Source organism: Callithrix jacchus, chromosome 1 (assembly GCF_049354715.1).
Source record: "Callithrix jacchus isolate 240 chromosome 1, calJac240_pri, whole genome shotgun sequence".
NCBI classification, from domain to species: Eukaryota; Metazoa; Chordata; class Mammalia; order Primates; family Cebidae; genus Callithrix; species Callithrix jacchus.
In genome coordinates, this window is record NC_133502.1 from 12,748,516 (window position 1) to 12,774,921 (window position 26,406).

The window sequence follows — 26,406 nt, forward strand, 5'->3', positions numbered from 1 at the left end:
GTGAATATATGTTTTCATTTCTCTTGGGTATATATCTAGAAATGGAATTGCTGGGTCAAATGATAACTTTGTGTTTAACCTTTTGGAGAAGTGTCAGACTATTTTCCAAAGTGTTTACACCATTTTACATTCCCACAAGGAGTGTGTAAAGGTTCTAACTTCTTTACATCCTGATCAATGCTACTACTTGACATTTTGATCATATACATCCTAATGGTTGTGAAGTAATTTCTCACTGTGGTTTTGATTTATATTTCCCCAGTGACAATAATGTTGAGCATCTTTTCATGTGCTCATTAGACATTTGTATATCTACTTTGGAAAAATAGCTACTCAGATCCTCTGTTTATTTTTTAATTGGGTTGTTTATCTATTTAGTATTGAGTAACCTAAGTTCTTTATATATTCTTTACATGAATCATTTATCAGATGCAGAATTTGCAAATATTTTTCCAATTAATTTTGTCCTATTCATGTTTTTATAATTGTAAAAAAGGTATACTATGTATATGAGATTGATATGAATCTTAAGTGTAAAGTTCAATTAATATATAAAAATTTAACATAAACATTGGTGTGTGTATGTTTATATGTGTGCATGTCTATATACAAATCTGTGTGTATGTGTATATACATATAAGAATATGTTTGTATGGATATAAAATATGTGTATATTGCTGGGTTTGATTTTTCTAATACTTGGTTAAGGACTTTGTGTCTATTTAATGAAGAATATTGGTCTGCAGTTTCCTTTTCTCATAAGGTTTTTGTTTTTGGTGCAAGTATGTTGGCCTCATAAAGTGAGTCTTTTTGCTGAAGAATTTGTAAAGGATTGTTTTTTATTTATTTTATTTTATTTGAGACAGAGTTTTGCTGTCACCTATGTTGGAGTGCAGTGGTGTGATCTTGGCTCACTGCAACCTCCACCTCCTGGATTCAAGTGGTTCTCCTGCTTCAGCCTCCTGAGTAGCAGAGATTACAGGCATGCACCACCACGCCCAGCTAATTTTTGTATTTTCAATAGAGACGGGGTTTCACCATGTTGGCCAGGCTGGTCTTGAACTCCTGACCTCAAGTAATCCACCCTCCTCTGCCTCCCAAAGTGCTAGGATTACTGGCGTGAGCCACTGCACCTGGCCTGATTTCTTTTTTAAATGATAGATAGACTTCAACAATGAAATCATCTGGGTTTGATACTTTTTTATGGGAAGGATTTTCATTACAAAGTATTTTTGTATTGGATGCTGGACATAGTGGACTTTGTCTTGTTGAATTCCAAGTTTTGTTACCTTCCTGTAAAGCATATTGAACATTGCTTAAGAAGGTACTTACATTACTTGTGGACCACTTGATAATTTTCAGGCTGATTTTTAAATTTTGTACAGTGGGCTTAAAATAACCTTTACCCTAGGGCTAACTCAGTCCCACCACCAAAGCCAGATGCTACTCTAGGGCTAACTCAGTCCCACCACCGAAGCCAGATGCTACTCTAGGACTAACTCAGTCCCACCACCGAAGCCAGATGCTACTCTAGGGCTAACTCAGTCCCACCACCGAAGCCAGATGCTACTCTAGGGCTAACTCAGTCCCACCACCGAAGCCAGATGCTACTCTAGGGCTAACTCAGTCCCACCACCGAAGCCAGATGCTACTCTAGGGCTAACTCAGTCCCACCACCGAAGCCAGATGCTACTCTAGGGCTAACTCAGTCCCACCACCGAAGCCAGATGCTACTCTAGGGCTAACTCAGTCCCACCACCGAAGCCAGATGCTACTCTAGGGCTAACTCAGTCCCACCACCGAAGCCAGATGCTACTCTAGGGCTAACTCAGTCCCACCACCGAAGCCAGATGCTACTCTAGGGCTAACTCAGTCCCACCACCGAAGCCAGATGCTACTCTAGGGCTAACTCAGTCCCACCACCGAAGCCAGATGCTACTCTAGGACTAACTCAGTCCCACCACCGAAGCCAACTCAGTCCCACCACCGAAGCCAGATGCTACTCTAGGACTAACTCAGTCCCACCACCGAAGCCAGATGCTACTCTAGGGCTAACTCAGTCCCACCACCTAAGCCAGATGTGCAGTGTCCTGGCTGGATGGAACTTGAAGTTCTCTAGTCCTCTGTGAGCTCCGAGACTTGCTCAGCTGAAAGCTCCTTGATAATGGGCAAATTCATAGAGTTTCCTACATTTAGAAAACTTAATATTCAGTCTAAAAAGGAACTCTATGCATAAGTCTGGAGCCATGCAGCACTATCCTCTCTGTTACTCTACCCGACAAATTGCAGAGGCTTCCTCTTTCCCACACTCTCATCTCTGTTGCCACATCTCAGGGAGACCACCACAGTCTCCTCTGGGCCCCCGTTTAGAAAGTCTAAGAAAAAAAAACTGCGTCTCTCCTCATTCCTTCTCATCTCGGAGATCACAGACCTGAGCTTTCTGCTGTCCAGCATCTGAACATAGCTGCCTCAATCGTTATTCTGGCTTTCTATTTGTTTATGACGAGAAGGTAGTTCACATCCACATTATGCCAGAAGCAGAAGTCTGCACATAAAATCCAAATTGCTATGGATACTTGTCTTCATCCAACTAGCCAAGAGAAACTCCTTCTTTCTTTCCTCGTATCCTCTTTCTGTGATCATTTGGGGCTCTTACTCAGGCCAGGAAACCAGTACTGATTTCTGTCGCCAGAGATAAGAAGGAAAAGAGACATGCTCCATGCCTGGAAGACTCTGGCTCTGCCCCAGGTTTCCTGCTGTTCTGGGGATTGCCTTATCATGCCACCCATCATAACAGGCATCAGCCAGGCATGGTGGTTCACACTTGTAATCCTAGCACTTTGGGATGCCAAGGTGGGCAGATTACCGGAGGTCAGGAGTTTGAGACCAGCCTGGTCAACATGGTAACACCACGTTTCTACTGAAAAAAAAATACAAAAAATTAGCTGGTGCGTGCCTGTAATCCCAGCTACTCTGCAGGCTGAGGCAGGAGAATCACTTGAACCTGGGAGGCAGAGGTTGCAGTGAGCCAAGATGGCACCACTGCAATCCAGCTGCCTGGGCAACAGAGAGAGTTTCTGTCTCAAAAACAAAAAGCAGGAGTCAGCATCAGGGGAGTATCTCACACCTGGGATGGAGTTCTTCATTTTGTTTTTAACCACCTCTGTCTCTGTACTACAAAATTATCGTTAGTAATAATCATGAAGTAAAATGAATATATTTCATATTTGAACTAAAACATTCATTTAAATAAAAATATAACCCTTTTAGTGAGCTCTTTGTTCCACAGATTTAAAAGAAATTATATAGATTTAGGGAGTGCAACTGCAGTTTTGTTACATGGATATATTGCATCATAATGAATTCTCTGCTTTGAGTGTAACTGTCGCCCAAAGAACACACATTGTATGCATTAGGTCATTTCTCATCCCTCACCTGCCCCCACTCTCCTATCGTTCTGAATCTCCAAAGTCTACTTTTCTACCCTCTATGTCCATGTGTACACATTATTTAGCTCCCACCTGTAAGTGAGAACATGCCATATTTGACCTTCCATTTCTGACTTATTTCACTTAAGGTAATGGCCTCCAGTTCCATCAATGTTGCTACAGAAGACATAATTTTATTCTTTTCTAGGAATGAGTAATATGCCACTGTATGTGTGTGTGTGTGTGTGTATATATATGTGTGTGTGTGTGTGTGTGTGTGTGTATGTATATATAAACATAATATTTACTTTATCCAATTATTCATTGATGGGAACTTTGATTGATTCCATATCTTTGCTATTGTGAATACTGCATTAGTAAACATATGAGTACAAGTATCTTTTTACTATAATAATTTCTGTTCCTTTGGGTAGATACCCAGGAGTAGGATTACTGAATTGAATAGCAATTCTAATTTTAGTTCTTTGAGAAATCTCCATACTGTTTTCCACAGAGGCTTTATATTTACATTTACTAATTTACATTTCCACCAATAGTACATAAGCATTCCCTTTTCTCCCCATCCTTGCCAGCATCTGTTATTTTTTGACTTTTTTGTAGTATCCAGTCTGAACGGTGTAAGATGGTAACTTGTCATGGTTATGATTTGCATTTCTCTGATTATTAGTGATGTTGAACATTTTTAAATTTTTTTCATTTGATCATTTATACGTCTTTGCAAAATGCCTGTTCCTATCTTTTGTGTACTCTTTAACGGGTTTTGTTCTTTTTGTTGTTGTTGAGCTGTTTGAGTTTCTTTCAGGTTCTGGATATTTGTCCTTTGTCAGAGGTATAGTTTGCAAGTATTTTCCCCCATTCTGTGGGTTGTCTGTTCACTGTTATTTCTTTTGCTGTGCAGAAGCTTTTTAGTTGAGTTAAATTTGTCTATTTTTGTTTTGTTGCATTTGCCTTTGCACTGTTGGTCATGAATTCTTTGCATAGACCGTTGTCTACAGTTGTTTTTCCTAGGATTCCTTTTACAATTTTTATAATTTCAGGTCTTACAATTCAGTTTTTAATCAATCTTGAGTCAATTTTCGTATAGAGTGAGAGGTAGGGGTCTAGTTTTATTCTTCTACATATGGCCATCCAAATTTAAATCCAAATAAAAAGTCCCAGAAATCATATAGATTGATAGAATTTGAATAATGTAAGTTTTCTTTGTCATTATAATCATCGTACTATCATTATTTGTTGTTAACTTACAGCTTCAACACAAAATGTGCGGTGCCACTGAGGCTGATGACACAAAAACTTCCTGAAGGAGACTCAGACTTTTCCAACCAGTACAGCATTACTCTTGAAAAGAATCTCATGGGGCAGGCAGATCACATGAGGTCAGGAGTTCAAGACCAGTGTGGGCAACATGGCAAAACCCCATCTCTCCTGAAAATGCAAAAATTAGCCGGGCGTTGTGGTGCATGCCTATAATCCCAGCTTTGGGAGGCTCAGGCAGGAGAGTCTCTTGAACCCAGGAGGTGAAGGTTGCAGTGAGCTGAGATCACACCATTGCACTCCAGCCTGGACAACAAGAGCAAAGCTCTATCTCAAAAAATAAAAATAATAATAATAAAAGAATCCCACGTAGCTAATTCCGCAGATGTTGAGGGCTGACTGTATAATGAGAGATCTCTGAATTGACTTCATTTAAAGCACAGTGTTTATTAAACAACAGGCAATGAAATTGTGGTTACCAGGGGCTAGGGAAATGGGGAAATGTTGGTCAAATTGTATGAAGTTTTAGTTGAACTAAAGGTATGAGTTCTGGAGATGTGTTATGTAGCATGGCAACTATAATTAGTAAAATGTATAGTATAATTGAAAATTGCTAAGAGTAGATTTTAAATATTTTCATCACAAAAATGATAAGTATGTGAAGTGATGGATATGTTCATTAGCTTAATTCAAACATTCTGTATGCTTGATACATATATCAAATCATCACATTGTACACCATAAATATATACACTTTGTCATCTGTGAATTCACATAAACAAATACAATTTTTGAAATGTTGTTAAAAAATGTAAAGCCGGAAGGAATGGATTTTTTTCACAAAGGAGCATTTTATCACTGACATTGAAACTGCAGACTCATGATGATAATATAAAGCACACTAATGTTTAGCTGTCTTTATTATGGTTTCCAAACTGTCTACAGGCAATGCACTCCTTATTACCTGTACTCTGGGTGATTTCTTCCACCTCCTCCCTTTGTTATGCCATTTTAGCAACCTGTGGCAGTAGCCGCTCTTGAAGAAGGCTAGTGATAGCTAAGACACCACAATTTGAACCCAAGTAGTCTGATTTAGTTTCTGCCCATTGCTGGGACCGATTTGGCACCTCTGGGCCTCCATTTTTCTCAGTCTAGTAGAGGTTATTTAAGGTGTCAGAGACGGGGGAGGAGAATATCTCCATGACTTCCATGCACAAGTAGGCGAGGTTCTCAATGTCCACACAGCTTCCTTTTTAAACCCACACCCACACCCACGTGACTGGATTAGAAAGGGTGTGGCCAGGTGAAAATATTTTACTTATCATTGTTGCATCTATATTCAAAGAGATTGATTTATCTTTTTTTGGGTAGTTACTTGTCTTGGTTTGGTATTAATGATACGTTGTAGAACAAGTTGGAAATTTTCTAGCCCTCTGTTCTTTCAAACAACATAAATATAGAAACCTAGCTCCTGGAAGTTTTTATAGATCTCACCAATAAAATTCTCTGGACTGGAACCTTTGGGTGGGGTAATATTTGACTTAATTCTTTTTAATTAAATAAAATTAAATATAGCTTCTGTAAAAATTGCACGACACTTACAAAGAATTTAATTAACACAGAAAAGGCAAAGATGAGGAAAATGAAAGTGAACTATTCAAATCCCATCACATATGAATAATCTTTAACGTTCAGACCTTTATAAAAACCAATTCATATATTTTTGAATAAAAAGATTAAATGTAACGTATCAAAATTTAATAGAAGAAAAATAAAGTGAAGTAAAACCAGTGAGATCACTTAATCCTCACATAAATGTTTCTTCACTCCATGAGATGTTTCCCAACAAACGGTTCTTCTAGAGAATTCTAGATTCTTCTGTGTTTCAGAAACACAATAATTGAGTTTTCACACTCACCTGTGAGATGTACCTCCCTCAAACTTTGTTAAGACGTCAGCACATTACCCATCTGACATGCAGATACCTGGGAAGATACCAATAAAACACTCAGTGTAGAATCATTACATCTCATTAAAAATGCAATATGATTTTAGGTACTATCAGCTGCTTACTTGCAGGGATAGATAAACGCATTAGCAATTTCATTCTTCTTCCTATTTCCGGTATTGTATTCTGTAGCCACAATTCCCAAAGTTATTTAGAATTCATTTTGTATATAGATCAGTTCAATGCTCACCACCAGTGCAGGGTCTTCATTTCTAAGTTCTTTATTTTATTTCCTATCTAGGTTTTTGTCATCAGGCAATTTGCTGATAAGGGATCACACTGTATTTCATGGGGAAGCCTGAAAGTTTCCTAAATACTTGAAAGCAGGGCTGGCTTGGTTAGTTTGCAACCCGTGCAGTAACACAGAATCTTGCACTGAGCCAAGAAGTACCCCTTGCTTGGGCTAATTCATGGTCTGCTGTCAGCATTTTAAAATTGTTAATATATGTTGCATCTAGGGGTACCTCGTTTCGTTTTGCTTTGGGCCCCACAAACCATGTAGCTGGTTTTGATGGAAAGACATTTGTTTTGACATGGTAGTTCTCAGTCCCTCTATCCTTCAGAACATAGTAGCAAATGCCTTCTAATAATTGACAGCACCATAGAGAAGTTGGAGGTCTGCCTAATGGCTTTCTCTATTTCGGCTATTTGATATTGCAGCTTGGATGCCTGAAGAGATCCTTTTTCATCTTTGAAGTGCAACCACTAAACCAGAATATGTCTCTGTGTTAAGCCTCCTACATTGCAGTGTTTGGGGACCACAGTGTGCCCCTGCTTCAATCTGCAGATTTGTTTCAGGGAATTATTCTTGTGTAATATATTTAGGTATTTTTTCCGACAGTTGAGAGGCCGACCCACACCTCCATATGTTCTTGATTAAGCTGCTCTCCCCTTGGACCTCAAACTTCTATCCACAACAGCCAAGGGGAGGCTCAAACCCTCTCCCTCCAGGAGCAAGGAGAGAAGTCTCTTGAAAAAGCAAAATGAAACCCTGACCCCAAATCCCTCTCCAACTAATTTATGGTAAAATTCCTTGAAAAAGCTGTCTATTATTACTGATCCCAGCTTTGGAGCGGTGGTGGATTCCTGCTGCTGCTAATCTCTTGGCACAACAAAACCCATCTGTCATTGCAACTCTTCTCTCACACGTGGAACCAATTTCTTGCACTCTATCCCCCAACCCTGTTTTAAATAATTAAAGCGGCGTTCCTTTCTTTGGGTGATTCCTAACTGATGGACACGTAGAAAACTATTTAGTAGCAGCCATTAGATTGTGTTTTTATTTGTAGTGTTTAAATACTGTATATCTTTTCTGGGTTTTTTTTTTTTACTGTCTAGTCTATCAGTTGCTTGAGAGCTGAAGTTCCCCATCGTATTGACAGCTTTGCCAACTTTTCCTTATAGATCTATAATTTAAAAACTATTTTACTATGGTTCATTAGTATATGCTATTCAAGGTATATAAGATTAAAATAGTTTATGTTTCAATTTGGAACTCAAAGTCAATTTCTGCTCAAAAAAATTGCATGAGCCCTTCCAAGCTTAAGTGGCCCGAAGACTCCAGTGGGGAAAAGTGTGGTTTTAGTTTGCATATTTCTTTTCTGTCTGTAATATTTTTCTTTCTCTGGTTTCTACGCCCTTCTGATCCAGTCTGCTTTTTCTTCCAAACATTATTCAAAGTTTCTAGTTCTCCACTCTTGCACTTTTCCCCAGCAAGGTGATGGATGTTTTCTTTCTCATACTGTGTGTCTGTGTGTGTGTGTGTGTGTGTGTGTATTTGACACACATACAGATATTTCCACCTCAGTGGAATTAATAAAACAACTTTATAGGCTTTTCCTTTCTGGGACTGTTTTTATGGTTTTGAAATCATCAGTTTAAAAGCATTTACTGCTAAAATAATCAGAGCTTAACTTTGAAGAAGTATTTATTCTATAACATTTTTAATTTTTTAATAGTTATTTTTACAAGATTTCTATTTTTTCTTTCAAGTCATTTTTTATCTGTTCTATAAAAGTGAACTTTTATCAAGACTTTCAAATCTACTAGCGTTATTTTATTCTAATTCTTATTTAATTTTAAAATGTAAAGCCCCTTAGTTTAATTTCTCTATGTATTCTTCTGCATAGCTAAAGTTGGTAGCTTATTAACTTCATTGCCACTTTTATTGTTTCATAAATAAGTAATTTTAAATAAAATATATTTTAAAATATAAGATACATAAAGAAAGAGTTAACACCCCTCTCTCATTCTACCCTGTATTTCCCTGAGATAATTCTTTTTATTATGATTATACTTTAAGTTCTGGGGTAGATGTGCAGAACATGCAGATTTGTTACATAGGAATACACATATAGCAGCCATAGTGTTTTGCTGCTTCCATCACCCCATCATCTACATTAGGTATTTCTCCTAATGCTATCCCTCCCCTACCCCCCGACATTTTGCTATCCCTCCCCTAGCCCCCCACCCCACAAAAGGCCCTGGTGTGTGATGTTCCCCTCCTTGTGTCCACTTGTTCTCATTACTCAACACCCACTTATGAGTGAGAATATGTGGTGTTTGGTTGTCTGTTCTTGTGTCAGTTTGCTGAGAATTATGGTTTCTAGCTTTATCCCTGCAAAGGACATGAACTCATTCTTTTTTATGGCTGCATAGTATTCCATGGCCACATTTTCTTTATCTAGTCTATCACTAATGGACATTTGTGTTGGTTCCACCCTGAGATAATTCTAACAGCTCAGTGTTACTGCATTTCTGTCCTCTTCTGCAAGCTTATGTGAACACAAACGCACACACACAGGTTTTTGTTGTTTGCCTTTTGTACACTATACACATTATCCTTTACCTTTCAGTTTTCAATCTAAAGGTATATTGGGCATCCCTTCAAGTTAGGATGCATAAATGTTCTTTATTCTTTTTGATAGCTGCATAGTATTCTATTGTGTAGACATATCCTAAAACATTCAATCTTTCTACGATTGAGGAACATTAGAATTTCCATTTTTTTTAAACTGATGGAAATTATGTTAAGTGAAATAAACCAGGAGCAGAAAGTTAAACACCACATGTTCTCACTCATATGTGGAAGCAAAAAAGGTTGATCTCATAGAAGTAAAAAGTGGAACAGAGGATATGAGAGGCTGAAATGGATCAGAGGAAGGGAGGGACAGGGGAGATTAGTTAAAGGATAAAATATTACAGCTAGGTAGAAGGAATAGTTCTAGCATTCTATAGCACTGCAGGGTGACAATTTTAACAATATTATATTAATCGTTTCAAATAACTAGAAGGAGTATATTGAATGTTCCTAACACAAAAAAGATAAATGTTTGAGATATAGATATGTTAATTACCATGATCTAATCAGTATCCATTACAAGTATCAAAGCATTACTATGTATCTCACAAACATAAACAATTATTATTTGTCAATTAAAAAAATAAAATTAAAAAAAGTTCACCTTTGAATACTACAAAGAATTCTGCAATAAAGTTTTTTTCTATATGATTTTAAATCTGTATCATAGATTCTCTCTAGAATATTCCTAGGAGTGTCCATTTTTCACTTTAATATTTATTACCAGATTACTTTGGTAGCAATTTAAACTTTCTCCAGCAGTGTAAAATAATGAACATTTCCTCACATCTCCTTCAGCAGTGAACAGTATCAGTAATTTTTAATTGTTATTAATCTTCTAAGTGGAATGGTTACCTATATATTTTAATATGCATTTATGTAGACACTAACGATATTGACCTGTTACAATATATTTGTAGGACCCACCACATTTCTGTCTTTATCAATGGCCTGGTTGCATCCATTCATTCCTTTTGTTTATATGTTGTAGGCACCCTTTATCTGGCAGATTAACCCACCGTGTGATGTTCATTTACTCATCTGATTTACAGCCATTGAATGCCTACTATTTACCAGGTACTTACGAAAGTAGGAAGTGCGGTGGTAAACAAAGTACAGTAAATGTTCTCATGAAGCCTACGTTCTATGGGAGAGGCCAGAAACAAGTAATCTGAAGTCATATGATTTCAGGTAATGTCAAGTAGTGTGGGGAAGCATCATGATAGACAGAAAATGACAGGGGTGAAGGGTTTCAAATATGGTTTGAGTAAACCTTAAAACATTTGAGAAAGTTTCTAAATGACATAAAGAAAAAGTCATGGTAAAACCTGAGGACAGCGTATTCCAGGCAAAGGAAGTAAACGTGCTAAGAGACAAACTTGACATGTTTGAAGAACAGCAAGACAGTCCATGTAGCTGGGATGCAGTGTTGAAAGTGAGCTTGAAAGTGCTGGGAGCTTGGTGAAAGCCTTAGAGGCGTGGGGAAGAGATTACATTTTATTTTAAGTGAGACGGGATTATACTGGAGGCTTACAACTAGAGGAAAACCATGGTCTAATTTATGTTTTCTTTTGTTTTATCATATTGGTCATTTATGGAGAATATAATGGAGGAAGTCAAGCGTGTGATGGGAAATGTAGTTACAAGGCCATTGTAGTAATCTAGGAGCAAGATTATGGCAGTTCAATGAAGAGAACATTGTAAGGAACAAGGACACGTGGGTGTCTAGAAAATGTATTTTGAAAATAATGCAAAGCAGCTTTTTCAGTGGCTAGATGTAGAATTTGAGGTTTCAGCAGGAATTAAGGGTGATTCTTAGGTTTTTGGCTTAAACAAAAGCTTGATGCTATTAATTTTTATTTCTTTGTCTTAGTCCATTTGTGTTGCTATCAGAGAAAATATGAGACTGGGTAATTTATAAAGAACACGTTTATTTGGCTCATGGTTCTGCAGGCTGTACAACCATGGCTCCAGCATCTGCTTCTGGTGAGGCCTCAGAAAGCTTCTACTCATGGTGGAAAAGGAGGAGGAGTCTGTATGCAGAGATCACATGGTGAGAGACAGGCAGAGGAGGTGCCAGGTTCTTTTCAATAACCAGTTCCAATGGAAACTAAGAGCGAGGGCTCAGTCATTTTGACAAGGACGGCACCAAACTATTATGAAGGATCTGCCCCCAAGATCCAAATGCCTTCACCAGGTCCCACCTCCAACACCAGAGATCACTGTCAGTATGAGACTTGGTGGAGCCAAATAAACCATACCAAACCATAACATTAGCAAAAAGAGTATTGCTAGAGTGGGGATGGGGAAAGGTTTTAAGAATGAAAATGGAAAGTCCTTGATTGGACATGTTGAGATGGAGAAGCCTTTTAGACAGCCACAGGGAGATGCTGGTTGGTGTTGGAAAGATAAGTCTGACTGTCAGGGGAGCAGTTCAGGTGGAGATGTCAAATTGTGAATCTTCAGAATGTAAGTGTCATCTGGTGCCATGGGATCCCATGAAATCACCAAGGGGGCATTCAGAAATATAAGGAGCTAAGAAATGAACTCTGGGGTACTCCAAGATTTAGAATAAGAGAGAGGAGTAAATTGGGCTGAAAAGCAGCAATCAGTGAGTGACGTAGAAAAGAAAGCAGGAGAGTGTAGCATTGTAGATGAAATTCAAATACTTGGAGATATTTCAAGGATGACGGTGCAGTCAACCCTGTTAAATGCAGTATCTGTTTAAAATATATTTTCTAGTCCATTGTTCATCTTCTGACTCTCTTTAGGATTTATTTTGTAATAATAAGATATTTTTAATATTCAAATTTTTTACTTTATGGATTTTGAGTTTCCTAATCTGTGTAAGAAGTTCTTCTCTAGCCAAGGACATGTAAATACCTAATTTCTTCAAATATTTTTATTGATTTTATTTTTACATGAAGATATTATATCATCATAGACATTTTTTGTAGATGGTGTGAAATCGGGGTCTGGTTTCATATCTTTTAGGTAGAGAGCCAATTATGCTAGCACCAGCATTACTGTGTCTTTTCCCCATGAAACTGAAATATGTCCTTTGTCATCTGTCAAATTTATACATTTTCTGGATGTATTTCTGGATATTCTATTCCACTAAATAGTTTGCCCTATTTATGAGGACTCCAGAGTAACAATTATTATTAGCCCATCTTGGTTAGGAGTCCATTCCTGGTCTAATCAACTCCGGCCAGGAAAAGTAGCATGGTATGGCTTCACATCTCTCGGTGTAGACGCAAATGATCTGAGAAAAATGCGAGCAGAGCAGACAGATTGATCAGCGTTTTCGCATACTTCAGCAAAAATTTTCCTCCGTAAGTTTGAAAGAATGTAAGGGCCACTATAGTTATAAAAATCTCTCTAAGTATCATTACAGATACAATGTTTCAATTCATTTAATCATACAATTCTAATCTCTAGTAACAATCAGCGAAAACCAGAAAATATTCATATATGTCAAACAATTCTTTAGTTTTTGTACCTTTTCAATCCACTTAGGATTCTGAAATTTATTTTCAATCAGCAGAAAAAAAATAGTACATAGGATTTTGTAGTTTTAAACAGAAGTGCCTTTTGAGATTACATTTCTTCTTTTTGTTTTGTTTTGTTTTTTTAGAGGGAATTTTGTCCTTGCCTAGGCTGCAGTGCAATGACTCCGGGATTACAAGTGTGAGTCATTGCACCCGGCCCTTACAGTTCTTTTAATTCCTGTTGTGTTGCTCTGTAGCTGATTCATGTCACCCTTGGAAAGCTAGTTTCATGCCCCAGAGGAAATCCACCATGACCACTACCAGTAAACCACAGGCAATTCTCTACCTTTCTTTAAGATGGATGGAAATAAATAATAAAATGATATAAGGTAAACTTGTAGTCCCAAATCTAAATGGCGCTAAAACTAGCCTGAGTCACACACATAACTGAGCCATAGTGGTGTTAAAATCATCACAGATCCATGTCAATTCAGGGTAGCACAGACATAAAGCATAGTTGACTTTCACTTTTCATAGATTCCATATTTGCTAATTTAATTACTTGCTAAAATGTATTCATGACCCCAAAATCAATACTCACAGCTCTTTTCCAGTCATCTGCAGATGTGCATATAGGGGCAAAAATCTCAGTCTCTCACTGCTCATGTGCCAGATGAGGTGGAAGGAGGCAACCCTATCTTCTAGCTTCAACTCAGACAGCCAACGGGTGTCCTTGCATAGCCTGTGCTGTGACTTCTTTTTTTTCATTTTTGTGCTTTCTGTTGGTGAGTCTACCTTTAAAATGGCCCTCAAAACAAATTATGGAAGTGCTGAGTGCAGGAAGGCTGTGATCTGCCTTCCAGAGAAAATACACGTGTTAGATATGACATGAGTTATAGTGCTGTTGGGTGCAAGTTTAACATTAATGAATTAATGTATATATTAAATGGGTGCCTTTAAACAGAAATCCAGATAAAATAAACTTATGTATTGACCAATGAATAAAAACGTGACACAAGGCTCACAAGAACTTAACCCCGTGTTCTTCCCAGGAGCAATGATTCAATATTTACTAAATCAGTGTTTACAGCAACTTTATAAACCACAGCTAATGTGAATAACAAAAACCAACTGTATTTCAGACAGGTGCACATTTTGAGAACAAATGCTTGACGCTCAAACCATTTGTAGCAGTAGTCACACAAAATAGATAAAGTAAGGTCTCGCTAGTTATTTTCATTTAAAATATCACACACACAACCCAACTGATGACCAAGTTGATGCTTCAATATTAGCAAAGAACTGTCACTGCCTCCTTCTTACCGAACCAATTCTGAAAAGAAAGCATTGGACTATTAGAGGCACATTTTCAATGAACACTGTAATAGCAGTTGTCTTAGAATTTGGAAGGTGTTAAAGATACCTTTTTACGTTTGCTTTTGTTTCTGCAAATAGCCATTCAAAAGTGGATCTATTTCATGAATTATTCTACCATGATATTGATGCTGAAAGTGAAGCACATATAATCCAAAGATATATTTCGAGATCTATTTTCTATTGAACAGGTGATATATTAAAAACACACGTAGCAAATAATCCAGGGAGTCAACACAGAAGTAAAATGATCACTTTCAGAGTAAGAAGAGGATTGATATCTGGGGTATCATTAACATTCCAATAATAGTCATTATTAAGAACCTAAACCCAGTAATCTAAACTACTGAGTTTTCTTTCTAATGGATATGATTCCCATTACTTTAGAAAGCATTTTATTTTAAAAAATGAGGAAAAATGAGAGTGCCTCATTATTTCTTCAAGATATAAATAGGGCACTGACTGCATATTAACTCCGAGGTGTTCCCAGGTCAGTTCAAAGGTGGGCACTCCCATGTATATGAGCGCACACAGAAATAACACTAAGAATAAAGAGGCAAGAGATTACTCTCCAAGCTTTAAACACAGGCTAGGTTTATACTTTGTTTTCATACTTAGACTTTTTCTCTCTGTTATTATAAGAATAAAATTCTCAGTTTAGATGTATCAGATGTACAGTATACATTGACTATTAATCACAGAAGATGAGAATTTAATGAAGACTGCATCGATGGTCCTTTATAATCTTATCCCAGCCTTGAATCCCTTCACCACCCTTCCAACCTTCTTCCATCGCTTTCACCTCCAGTCCCATTCCTCTGTCTACCTCTCACCAGCTCTTACCCAAATATTCTTTGGACTTCATCTTGTCATTATCTTACCTGGAACTGTATCTTCCTTTCATATGATCCTTTCAGTTCCCATTCATTTCCCAAAGCGTTCCAAGAACCAATTGAAAATGTGTCCTCTTTTTCTGATTATCAAATTGTACCTATAATTTGCCCCATCTATGTGGCATTTTAAAAAATAAATGAACACTTTACATGTATGTGCATGTTTAACATGCCTATAGTTAGGTCATGTAAGGTATTTCCACCTCAGTAAGATTTTGCTGGGACAGGTTTCTTGTTATCTTTTTTATTCTGTTTTCCTGAGCATGTAAATTTTCAACAAGGTCCTGTGAGTTGCACTGTATTTCTTAATGGATATAACTACAAACCAGGTGTGAGAGAATCAGACTAAAGATGCAGAGAGATTTTCCAGGAGGAAACTGGAAATAAGATAAAGGATTAAAGACAAAAATAATTGTACCTAAATTAATAATATAATTCCTTTTATAATCATGTCTCCTAATTTTCTTATGTATACCTTACATGACAACCAAGTGCACACTTCCCCAAATATTGTTTCCTCCATCTGCGGGTTTTCATGTAGTCACCATGAGCTGGGTTCAAACCCCTGCTGCACTATGTAAGAGCTACATGACCTTGGACATGTAACTTAATCTCTTAAAGTCTCAGTTTCCTTATCTGAAAAAAAGGGATAAAACTGATACCTAGAGCACAGAATTTCTGTTAAGACAAATTGATATTAATAATGCAAAATACCCCAGCCTTCCCATCTTTTAAGGCAGTGTTTATCAGAAAATAGACGACAACCCATTGGGTTGGGAAATAAACTTTATGGGCTCCAACCAGGATTTTTGGTTAAGTGAAAATGAAGACTAGATTAGAATGGGCCATAACAGAGTATATAGCCCATAATATGGGAAGATATTGTTTTGTGAAATTTTTGTTTCTGATCTACATTAATGTGTGTTCTACACTGTGACATAAAACGTATTTCTCACTGAGGGTATAGGAATAAAAATGTTTGAAAAACACTTAGTTCACATTAGTTTCAATTGCTTGTCATTCATGAAGCTTCTCCAGATTACGTCACCCAGAAATGAACTCTCCTCTTCTGACCTTGCCCTCCTTTTTTCTGCCACATTCTATGTCATATTAGAGCCGCTTTTGTAAGTATCTCATTTTTACAGCAGAATCTCTTTGAACATCTAGGGCATGCATTGTTCATCTCTGGATACTTGGCAGGGTTACTCTGAATACTCTTAGCATATTTGTTTGCACATTATAAATGCTAAGTGCATATTTTGTTAATAGATGACTAAGTTTCACCCATATTTAATTCTAGAGGTGACAAATTGACAAGGGATGCCTGAAAAATAATCTAGAGGCAAATGTGCAGGAATGTACTTCAACAGGAGAGGGAAAGAAACCAATATCTACTTATTGGTTGCAATGAGGAATTCCTAACCACTAATATAAAATATTTTTAAACTTTAACAAAGTATTTTGTTATTGGGTGAAGCATTATCCTTTTAATCTACATAGGGCAGGACTTCTTAAACAGGACTTCATGGACAAACTTTAAGAGTACATAAGCTCCGCAATTGTATGTAAAATCTGCTTATACATGTGTATCTGCATGCACGCACGTGTACACACACACACACACATCCTAGAGTGCGAGGGTTAAAAACTTCACATCCTTTAAGCAGATGTTCCATGATCCAAGAAACCACAAATATGTCTGTGATATATCTCTTTCAGTAAAACCGAATTTCTCAACTTTCTGCATTTCCCCTTAGCCTTGACCCTCTTTCCTCTTATCTTAAAAGTCATCCAGCTAGAGCTAATAATCCAGCTTCTCTCCCTAGTCCAAAGAACACCCTCTGCTATAAAATTAGGCAGGGAGGGGGGCACTGTGAGTCTTTCAGGCCATTAGAAAATCATTTGGCCATTAGAAAATCATTGATGTCCTGTGGCCTGCCCCCTTTAGTAAGCTCCTACTCGCTCTCCAGAGCAGTAAATCACCTGTTGGCCCAGTACCTCGCCAGTTTCGGGAACATGTGATCATCATGTTCATTCGTCCTCTCTGGAGCTACAGAAACCTGATGGGTGGTGCAGAATCTCACTAAGGTTCCATTTGCTTTTGATCTTTCAGCTGGTTAAGGCATGAGTGACAGGAAAGCAACTACAACCAATGGTTGTTTGCGACCTCCCACATAATGGGGCTCCTAGGCAGGGGAGCAAGTATAGCAGCATCCAGAAAACTTGGGAGCAGAGAGCATCCAGTATTTAAGTGGAACTTAATGTATGCTCTTTGGTCTGCAGCTCTGCCTTTGGATTCCCCCTACCAGCGGAGCTTCTTCCAGCACACTCCCCATAATAAGCAGGAACGGCTGGGTAGCAGTGGGGGTGATGTAAACACAGTGGCTATTTAAACAGCTGCTTCCCTTCACCTTGAAGCTCATCCTCTCTCCTTCATACTGATTTCCACCATTAAAACTGACCTTGCTCTCCAGAGAGGAGACGCCAGAGCCTGGGGAACCTGACCTAAGGTTTAAAACCTAAGTAGAGATTTCCAGCCAGCCAAGGAGTATACAGACATCTTACTCTCTGATTTTTCCAGGGCAAAGTGTGCCACCTCTGCAGAGAAATGTTCTGATTCCAACTCAGTAGTTCTCCAAACATGCCCTTTTCCAACCTACAAGTCATCAGCTTGCAGGAAAGTAGTCTAGGCTGGATGCTAATACAAGAAGTCTGGACTCTCCCAGCAGTAATTAGCTGGAGGAAGGGAAGTGAAATAAATTGATTCCTGGTTTTGTTTTTCTTTTGCATGAGATGTAAAAGCTTGAAATATGCTTCTCTTCACGTACCCCTCCCCAATTGACCACTTATCTTCTGGGCAAACAGTTTTGTGGTGAAATCAAATCACTAAAAAGGTGACTCTTTTTGGAGAAGTAGAACTTAGGACAACAGCGTTCTGCACTGTCTCTTATCCCCTGAAGGTGCAGTTTTCTATTCTTGGCTGAGTTTTTCTTTCTCCTTACTTCCCATTATACCTCATACTGTTTGACTTTCAGCAGCCGCAGCCTGGGGAACATCTGAGCTTGGCTACCTTTCTTCTTTGCTGTCCATAATAACTCCCTTCCTTCTGGATGGGCAGGATATTAATCCTCCATATGGTTCCTGATGAATTGGAAACAGGACAGGCGGTATCCATTCGCCAGCGGGCTCCCCTTACTCATAGTCAGTTTCCAGGGTAGTATTTGCCAGTAACCTGAATTTTTCACACAAACAGGAAAGAAGGTTTCAAATTCCCATCCCTATCCACAGCCCTCAGCAGAAAGAGGTGCAGTGGCTCTCTCCCCTCCTGATGTCCATTCCAGTCAGTAACCATGTAGTCTTGCATGGTGTGCTCATCAAACTTCCGTCTGACCTAGAAATATTCATGGTAATGATAAAATAATAAAGATATATTTGCAGACTTCTTCCCATTTCCCTGCTCTTAGCACTCACTTCCAAAACAGGCCTGTTTAGACTTCTCTGGAGGAGTGGTTATTATGGATACTTGGAATTTGGGAGTCCTGCACTTTTCTAATGCAGCTGCTCCCTTAGCCTCTATTCCTGCCTCCTTTGGAGTGAAGAGAGCCTCATTTGCTTACTCCTCCCTCCACAGCCCTCAGCCTCACCAAAGAGCAAGTAGTCTCAGCATTCGTTCCAACCTGCACACTGTTCCACTTTACTTAAAGCATCACAGGAGGCTAAGTGCAGAGGTTCACACATGTAATCCTAGCACTTTGGGAGGCCAAGGTGGGAGGATCACTTGAGGCCAGGAGTTTGAGACCAGCCTGGGCAACATAGCCAGACCCCATCTCAACAACAACAAAAAATTTAATAAATCTCCAAGCATGGTGGTGCATACCTGTAGTCCTAGCTACTCAGGAGGCTGGGGCTGGAGGATACCTTATTAAGCACAGCAGTTTGAGGTTGCAGTGAGCCATGATTATGCCACTGCACTCCAGCCCAAGCCACACAGTGCACAGTGAGGCCTATTCTAAAAAAAAAAGACACCAAAAGGAGTACAAAGACCTCCATGTGCTTCAAAATATGAACTTCCATCCCATGAGATCCCCCAAATTCAAATGGCCCTATCACAGACCACCAGCCCCTCACTGTGCTCTTCCAATGAGCCACTCAGTAGCAAACACTCTTTGATATCAACTCTTGTCCTAAAGGAAACTGAGTTGCCTCTGAGGGCAATGTGCTCCCAGCAGCCTCTCGCTCTCAGCCCTCCTAGTCCCAGGTCTGGGCTTCTTCCTCTGCTTTCTGACCTTTCTTCCCTTTATCATTGAAGCACATGCCTCGGTCTCCGCTCCAGTAACTCTGCCTGATTGGGTTTACTTACAATGATCCTAGGACCCTCCTCTGTCACAGAAAATCGTAGCTTCTGGCTCCCTGGTTGTGTCCTGAGATAGTTCCTGCTGATTCAACATAAATGACCATCTCAACTCTCCAGCCTCTCAGCGATTTGGTCTCCTCTTCTCTAATGACCACTGGAGAAGAGGGCTATTCTCCAGCGGTACTCTGCCCTGTCTTGGCCCCCCACGCCCACAGTCACGCCCTAGACCTATGCATTGGTTAGTACTGCACCCCTGCCTGACCACAATTTCAGGCCCCTTGTTTGGACGTCATCTCCTCTTATCTTTTGCCAGCTCACCCTCTCATGTACCCCAACTCCAAAAATTATTCTATCCCACCAGGGTTTGCTTTACAAACCATTGAGGCCTAGAGTTTTCACTTGCCTTGCCCAGCTTAGAGCCTACGGTTCACGTCCACAGTTATGCATTGCCCTGCATGTGCCCTTCCCTCCCTTTGTCATTATGTGGGAAAGCCCAGACCTTGAATTCACCCCACTTTCTGCCTTCTTCCCACCTCCACAGGAGCAACTGGCCACAGCTTGAAGAAACATAAACCCATTTTGTCATGTCACTTTCTATCCACAACGTGAACTTTTTGAGTGTGCCTTATTTTTGCTTTATCTTCTCATCGTGATTGTGAGACTGATGCAGGTTTTGGGTGTAGCAGTAGCACATTCATTCATTACCATGTAGTATGATAGTTTGTTAGATGAATATACCACTATTTGCCATTTCACTACTCATGGACATTTGAGTTTTTATCAGTTATAAATATTTTTGTAAATGTCTTTTTTGGTATATGTGGAAACATGTAAGAGTAGAATTCTGGGTCACAGGGTGTATCTGTGTTTAGCTTTTGTAGGTCTTACAATACTAAAAAGCACTATATCAATTAATACGCTTATGAACAGTGTACAAGACTTCCTTCTGCTCCACATTTTTACCAACACTTGATAATGTCAGGTTATTCCACTATAGTCACTCTATTAGGCATTTCGTATGATCTTATTTTTAGTTTTAACTTACATTTTTCTGATAACTAATGATGTTGAATAACTTTTCGTATGTTGATCGACCTTTTTGGTAAAGTGACTGTTCCAATCTTATGTCCATGTTTTGTTTGGGTTGTCTATGCATTTCTTATCATGTAGAAGTGCTTTCAATATTCTGGATGTGAGCTCCTAGTCATTGAAAATACAGCCATACATTGCTCAACCATGAGGATATGTTTTAAGAAATGTGTCCTTCTGTGAACGCCATAGAGGGTACTTACACGCACCTAGATGGTATAGTCTACTACACACCCAGTCCATATGGCATGGCCTATTGCTTCGAGGCTGCAGACATGGATAGCATTTACTGTACTGAATGCTGTAGGCAATCATAACAGGATGGTAAGTATTCAGTATCTAAACATGTTACAAGATAGAGAAAGATGTGGTACCAATACAGTGTCATAATCTTATAAGATCCCTTTTGTATGTGTGGATTGAGGCTACATTGCAATTATCTCCTTATTGTGGCCTGTCTTTTCATACTCTCCATGGTGTCTTTAGATGAAGAAACGTTTTCACCTCATTAGTCTTTTCCTTTATGATTAGTGCTTTTGGTATCCTGTTAGAAAATTTTTGCTTTGCTTATCTTATGAAACATATTCTTCCGTATTAAAAGCCCTATTGTTTTATCTTTCACAATGAAGTCAGTCTTTAATCTACCTGAAATTGACTAACAGATTTTTAAGTATGATGTATGTATTAGTTAAGTCTCTGTTGAAGAATACTTTGGAGTGTAGGATACTTGAAGGTAAAAGTCCTTAACATCCCATACAGAAGGACTATGCCTGCAGATACTAAAACATCTGTTCAATTTAGGCCCAAAAAAATCTATTAAGTTGATGATTCCATACCATGTTGACCAACTAAATGAATGGTATTCTAACATTATGACTAAAATGGTTCAATTACCAGTTTAGTTTTGGCCTTGTGTAAACACCAAAGGGACTAAACATAAAACTCTACTTAGAAAACAGTAATCTTGAAACTGGCTTCTGGCCCAGACATAATTACTCCCAAGATACACCTGTTAACAAACTTGGGCTTGATTTCCTTAGTCACCTCTTATTATGATTATAAATTAATCATTTTCCTGGCAGGGGGCTGACTCAAGTCTGCTAAGTTTCCTCTGGCTTTTGTATCTAGTAACTATCCCTTTCCCTGCTATTCTAGGCAAATCAGCTAATTAATATGAAATTAAAACATAAATAGGTTTAAAATTACCACAGGCCACAATGTATAATTTTAGATTTTGTGACAGAGGCAACATAATTTTTTAAGGTCCTTTTAGCTGTAAGAGTTTATATATATACATTTATGCATACATAAACACACATTTATAAATAAATGTACATATATAGAGCTACATAAATTTTTGCATGTACATTTATATATAAAACTATAAATTGTAAGAATTATTAACAATTATAGAGATTTCTGTGAAAGAATAAATTTGCTTTATTTATTCAATCTGAAATCTTACCATTATTAATGTAACCTAACATTTCATAAAATCAATAAAGTAACCATCTATAATTCTATCACTCAGATATTACCAATTTTATTACTTTGGGGATATTTCCTTTTAGTTTTTTTGAAATATTTAAGTATTTTTCAAATGTACAATGTTGCATTTTCTGAAGTGGTTTTATGTTTCTGCAGATGTGTTTACTACTTTGGTTTTCCCACAGCCTTGAGTGCATGACCATTGGAGTCTCAGCAGTTTTTTTTTTTTTTGAGGGGGGTATGATAAGGGATTCAGGGAGCTGGACTGCAGAGCACTTCCTATAGCATGCTCCGTCTTGTACAGGCCCTGGGATTTCTGTACGGTCTCTGTCTACTGAGAAGACCATCAAAAATAAGATTATAATATTAGAATTGCCAGACTTTCAAAACAAAAGTGACTTCCATGCTTCCTTAACTTTTTGGGTAGTCATTTATGTTATGTAAAATAATGTATATTAAAATGTCCATCCAGTTTTTTTGTACTTTTCAGCAACTTATGCAAGTAACAGAGTGCTCTATGGAATATGCTTTATCCTATGATGTTAAATGAAAAACTTGGGCCAAGCATGGTGGCTCACACCTATCATCCTAGCACTTTGGAAGGCTGAGGTGGTTGGCGCACCTGAGTTTGAGACAGCCTGGCCAACATGATGAAACCCTGTCTCTACTAGAAATATAAAAAATAGCTGGGTGTGGTGATATACACCTGTAATCCCAACTACTCAGGAGGCTGAGTCAGGAGAATCACTAGAACCTGGGATGCAGAGGAGGTTGCAGTGAGCAGAGATCGCACCACCGCACTGCAGCCTGGGAAACAGAGTGAGACTCCATCTCAAAAATAAAAATAAAATAGAAAAATAAAAGCTTGGATATATTTTGGGATACAATTTAAATGTGCAATACTTCTAAAAACACAATAAAAGATTTAAAATACACTTTCTGCTTGTTGTGGATCACCTGATACTTCACCTGTGGTCAGCCTCACCTTCCTTTCCTGCCAACCCTCATGCTCCCCAACACACACACAGATGCATACAAACACCTTTTTTTGTCACTGTTTTTCTGTGGGAAAATAGATGAAGAGAACTTTCCCATTTTATTTATATTACATCTCTTGGATCTATTCTTCTTGCTTTTATATTTTTTTATAGTCATTACTTGTGAGGTTCTTTTTTTTTCTCGCTCTGAGCTATGGAGGATTTCACAAGCTGTTTATCTAATTTCTTTGATTTACTATTCATTCTGTTCTTTAAGGCCTCCACTCTATTTGCCATTTTTAGTCTTTTTTCTCTGAAAGTATTCTTTCTTGCTCTCAAATTGTTCCTTTTTCATTTATATAATACCTTATGGAATCCATTGAGAATATAAATTACATTTTAAAAACCGTTTTCTGCTGAAGTCAGCTTGGTGCATGATCTGTCTCTTCACAGAACGTTTCCTCCGATAATTCAGATGCATCACTTTTTTTGAACTACGGAATTTTTTCCAGTATAATATTTTTCTTTGTTTTGTTATTCTTTTAGATGTTTGTATGCATCCAATACGTGGAGCTCAAATAAGTTGTCTTGAAAAATATATATACAGAAAGAGAAAGAACATATATATATATATATAATTTTTTTTTCAGATCTTTTTATCCTTAAAAAGGAAAATATCTCTCTCTCTCTCTCTCTCTCTCTCTCTCTCTCTCTCTCTCTCTCTCTCTCTCTCTCTCTCTTTCTCTCTCTCTCTCTCTCTCTGTCTCTCATCTATTCTTTGCCCAGGTAAGACTTCACCTCCCTGTGGAAGTAGGGAGAGAGTTGTTCAGCAGAGAATTCAATAGCTTACCAAGTTTCCTTCTCTGTTTGCCGTTGCACTGCCTTCATTAGGAGCCCCTGTGACTCAAGGAGCGTCTGCTCCGACTTCCCAATCGCTAAAGTTACCAAAACCAGTTCTCTTCCCCGAGGCTACCAAACCAGTTTTTGTGTACACCGAACGTTTCTGTTACCGTCACAAAGCTCACTGCTAAAGAATTTTTCCCCTTCCTACCTCACCGATATTCTCTCAAAGAGCTGTCCCTCCCTTCTGTTCTCTGGGAAGCCCAAGGTAATCTCTTCCCTGTATTGAGGCTTTCACAAAAGGCAGGAAGAGCCTAGGGCTTTTGTGTTCGGCTCTTCAAAAATTCCCTGGGCAAGAAAATATTAAGGGCTTTCGTATGTGCTTGAAATCGGAGAATTAAAAGATCAAGAGAGCGAAATACAGCTTAGCTCAAGAACGGCAAATTGCTGTAAGGTATCTAGTTATCAAAGCGTAGAAGTCACATTTAAGTACGGATTCCTTGAAAGAAAAGGGAAATAAGAACAGAAACAAAAAGAATGGAAGTTACTTTTCCATTGCTTCAGGAAGGTCTTTGGCCAATATTGGGACTGGTGACTGTTTTATTTCTCCTATTTGAAGAAATCAAAGCAAATGAGCAGATAGTTATTTTGAAATGTGTGTGCTGAGTATGAGGAAGAAAATACTTTCACCAAGTGTCCCAAGTTTATTTCTCATCAATGATGACATGGGATTGATGTCACCAGCAACTCTTAGGTGGTCAAGGATATGAATTTGGATTACTGACATGGGAGTCTAAGTTTTGAAAAAATGTTAATAAAAGTTATACTTTGGGTCATTTCAATAGGAACTTAGGAGAATTCAAAGTGAAACAGTGAATCAATTTCTTTCTTTTTTTAGACAGAGTTTCGCGCTTGTTACCCAGGCTGAAGTGCAATGGTGCCATCTCGGCTCACCGCAACCTCCGCCTCCTGGGTTCAGGCAATTCTCCTGCCTCAGCCTCCTGAGTAGCTGGGATTACAGGCACGCGCCACCATACCCAGCTAATTTTTGTATTTTTAGTAGAGACGGGGTTTCACCATGTTGACCAGGATGGTCTCGAGCTCTTGACCTCGTGATCCATCCGCCTCGGCCTCCCAAAGTGCTGGGATTACAGGCTTGAGCCACCGCACCCGGCCTGAATCAAATTTTTAATGTGGTTTTACCATCACCATTAAAAGCTGTAGGAGATAAAGAAACCAATATATGACAATACCAAAATATGCCTCTGTACACCTTCAGTACTGGGTTGGAACTCTCGGCCGTGTTTGATGGCACTGCATTTCACTTCAAATTGAAGTTAATAAGAGAAATCTCCCTAAACAGTTATTTGAGTATTTGTACTAATAGTCTAGGATGAAGCTTTAATCTTAACATCAAGGTCAAATCTAACACTACCATCCCTGAGTCAGAACAGGAATAGGTGAAGCTAACCTTCACCAAGAGCATCTATGCAGCTATGGTTAGCTGTCATAGGTAGCTTTACCAAGTAAGGCGGGCACATCACTGATATGGCAGGCCACCAGATTATTGTCAAGTGGTAGGAGGTGATTTTTGGATGATTGTATCTGTTTTGAAAGTATATAGAAGCTTAGTTTACCACGTGGACAACTGGTAACTGCCAATTCAACTTTAGATCTGAGAAATTTTGATTATTTACTACAACTGCTAAGGATTGTATCCTTAGCAGGATACATGTATCCAAAATACTAAGGCCTCAGTCCAAATATGGAACTGTTAAAACTGTGGCCAAATATAGCATTTAAATCACTGTTAACATCACCAACTTCATTATTAGAAAACTTAATGCAGTAATATGAAAATTTCAGTGAATAACAATAATAGTTGTTGTTTACCAAATGCTTTCCATGAGCTGAACACTGTGGTAAGTATTTCACTTCTTTTTTTTCTGATTTAAACCTCCCGACAACCTTATGACTTATTTTGCAGAACAGGAAACTGAGGCTTAAAGAAGTTAGGTAAGTTACAGGTGTCAAAGCAGGGTTTTGAATTCACATTTTTCAGATTCTAAAGTTGGCATTTGTATTAGTCAGTTCTCACACTGCTATAAGGAAATAACCCGAGCAGGGTAATTTATGAGAAAAGGGATTTCACTGGCTCACAGTTCCACAGGCTGTACAGGGAGCACGGCAGCAACTGCTTCTGGGGAGGCCTCAGGGAGCTTTTACTCATGGCGGAAGGCAAAGCAGGAACAGGCATCTTACATGGTGGAAGCAGGAGGAAGAGAGCAAGTGGGGAGGTGCCACATACTTTTAAACAATCAGATCTCAT

At 38.5% G+C, this 26,406-nt stretch overlaps 1 long non-coding RNA gene and 1 other non-coding gene across 2 annotated transcripts in view; one reads left to right on the forward strand and one right to left on the reverse strand.

Annotated features, from left to right (window-relative positions):
• The window catches only part of LOC118152172 (uncharacterized), a 55,084-nt gene extending 30,901 nt beyond the window's left edge, over nucleotides 1-24,183 (reverse strand). Inside the window, exons 1-2 of the long non-coding RNA XR_013534231.1 lie at nucleotides 24,088-24,183; nucleotides 6,622-6,688 (exon numbers count right to left, since the gene is read on the reverse strand). This is a non-coding gene — a long non-coding RNA (uncharacterized LOC118152172). The remainder of the gene's footprint in view (nucleotides 1-6,621; nucleotides 6,689-24,087) is intronic.
• LOC118148488 (small nucleolar RNA U13) lies at nucleotides 6,576-6,679 on the forward strand. Its single transcript, XR_004735315.1, has one exon. It is a non-coding gene; the product is annotated as a small nucleolar RNA U13 (small nucleolar RNA).
• Nucleotides 24,184-26,406: the final 2,223 nt, after the last annotated feature.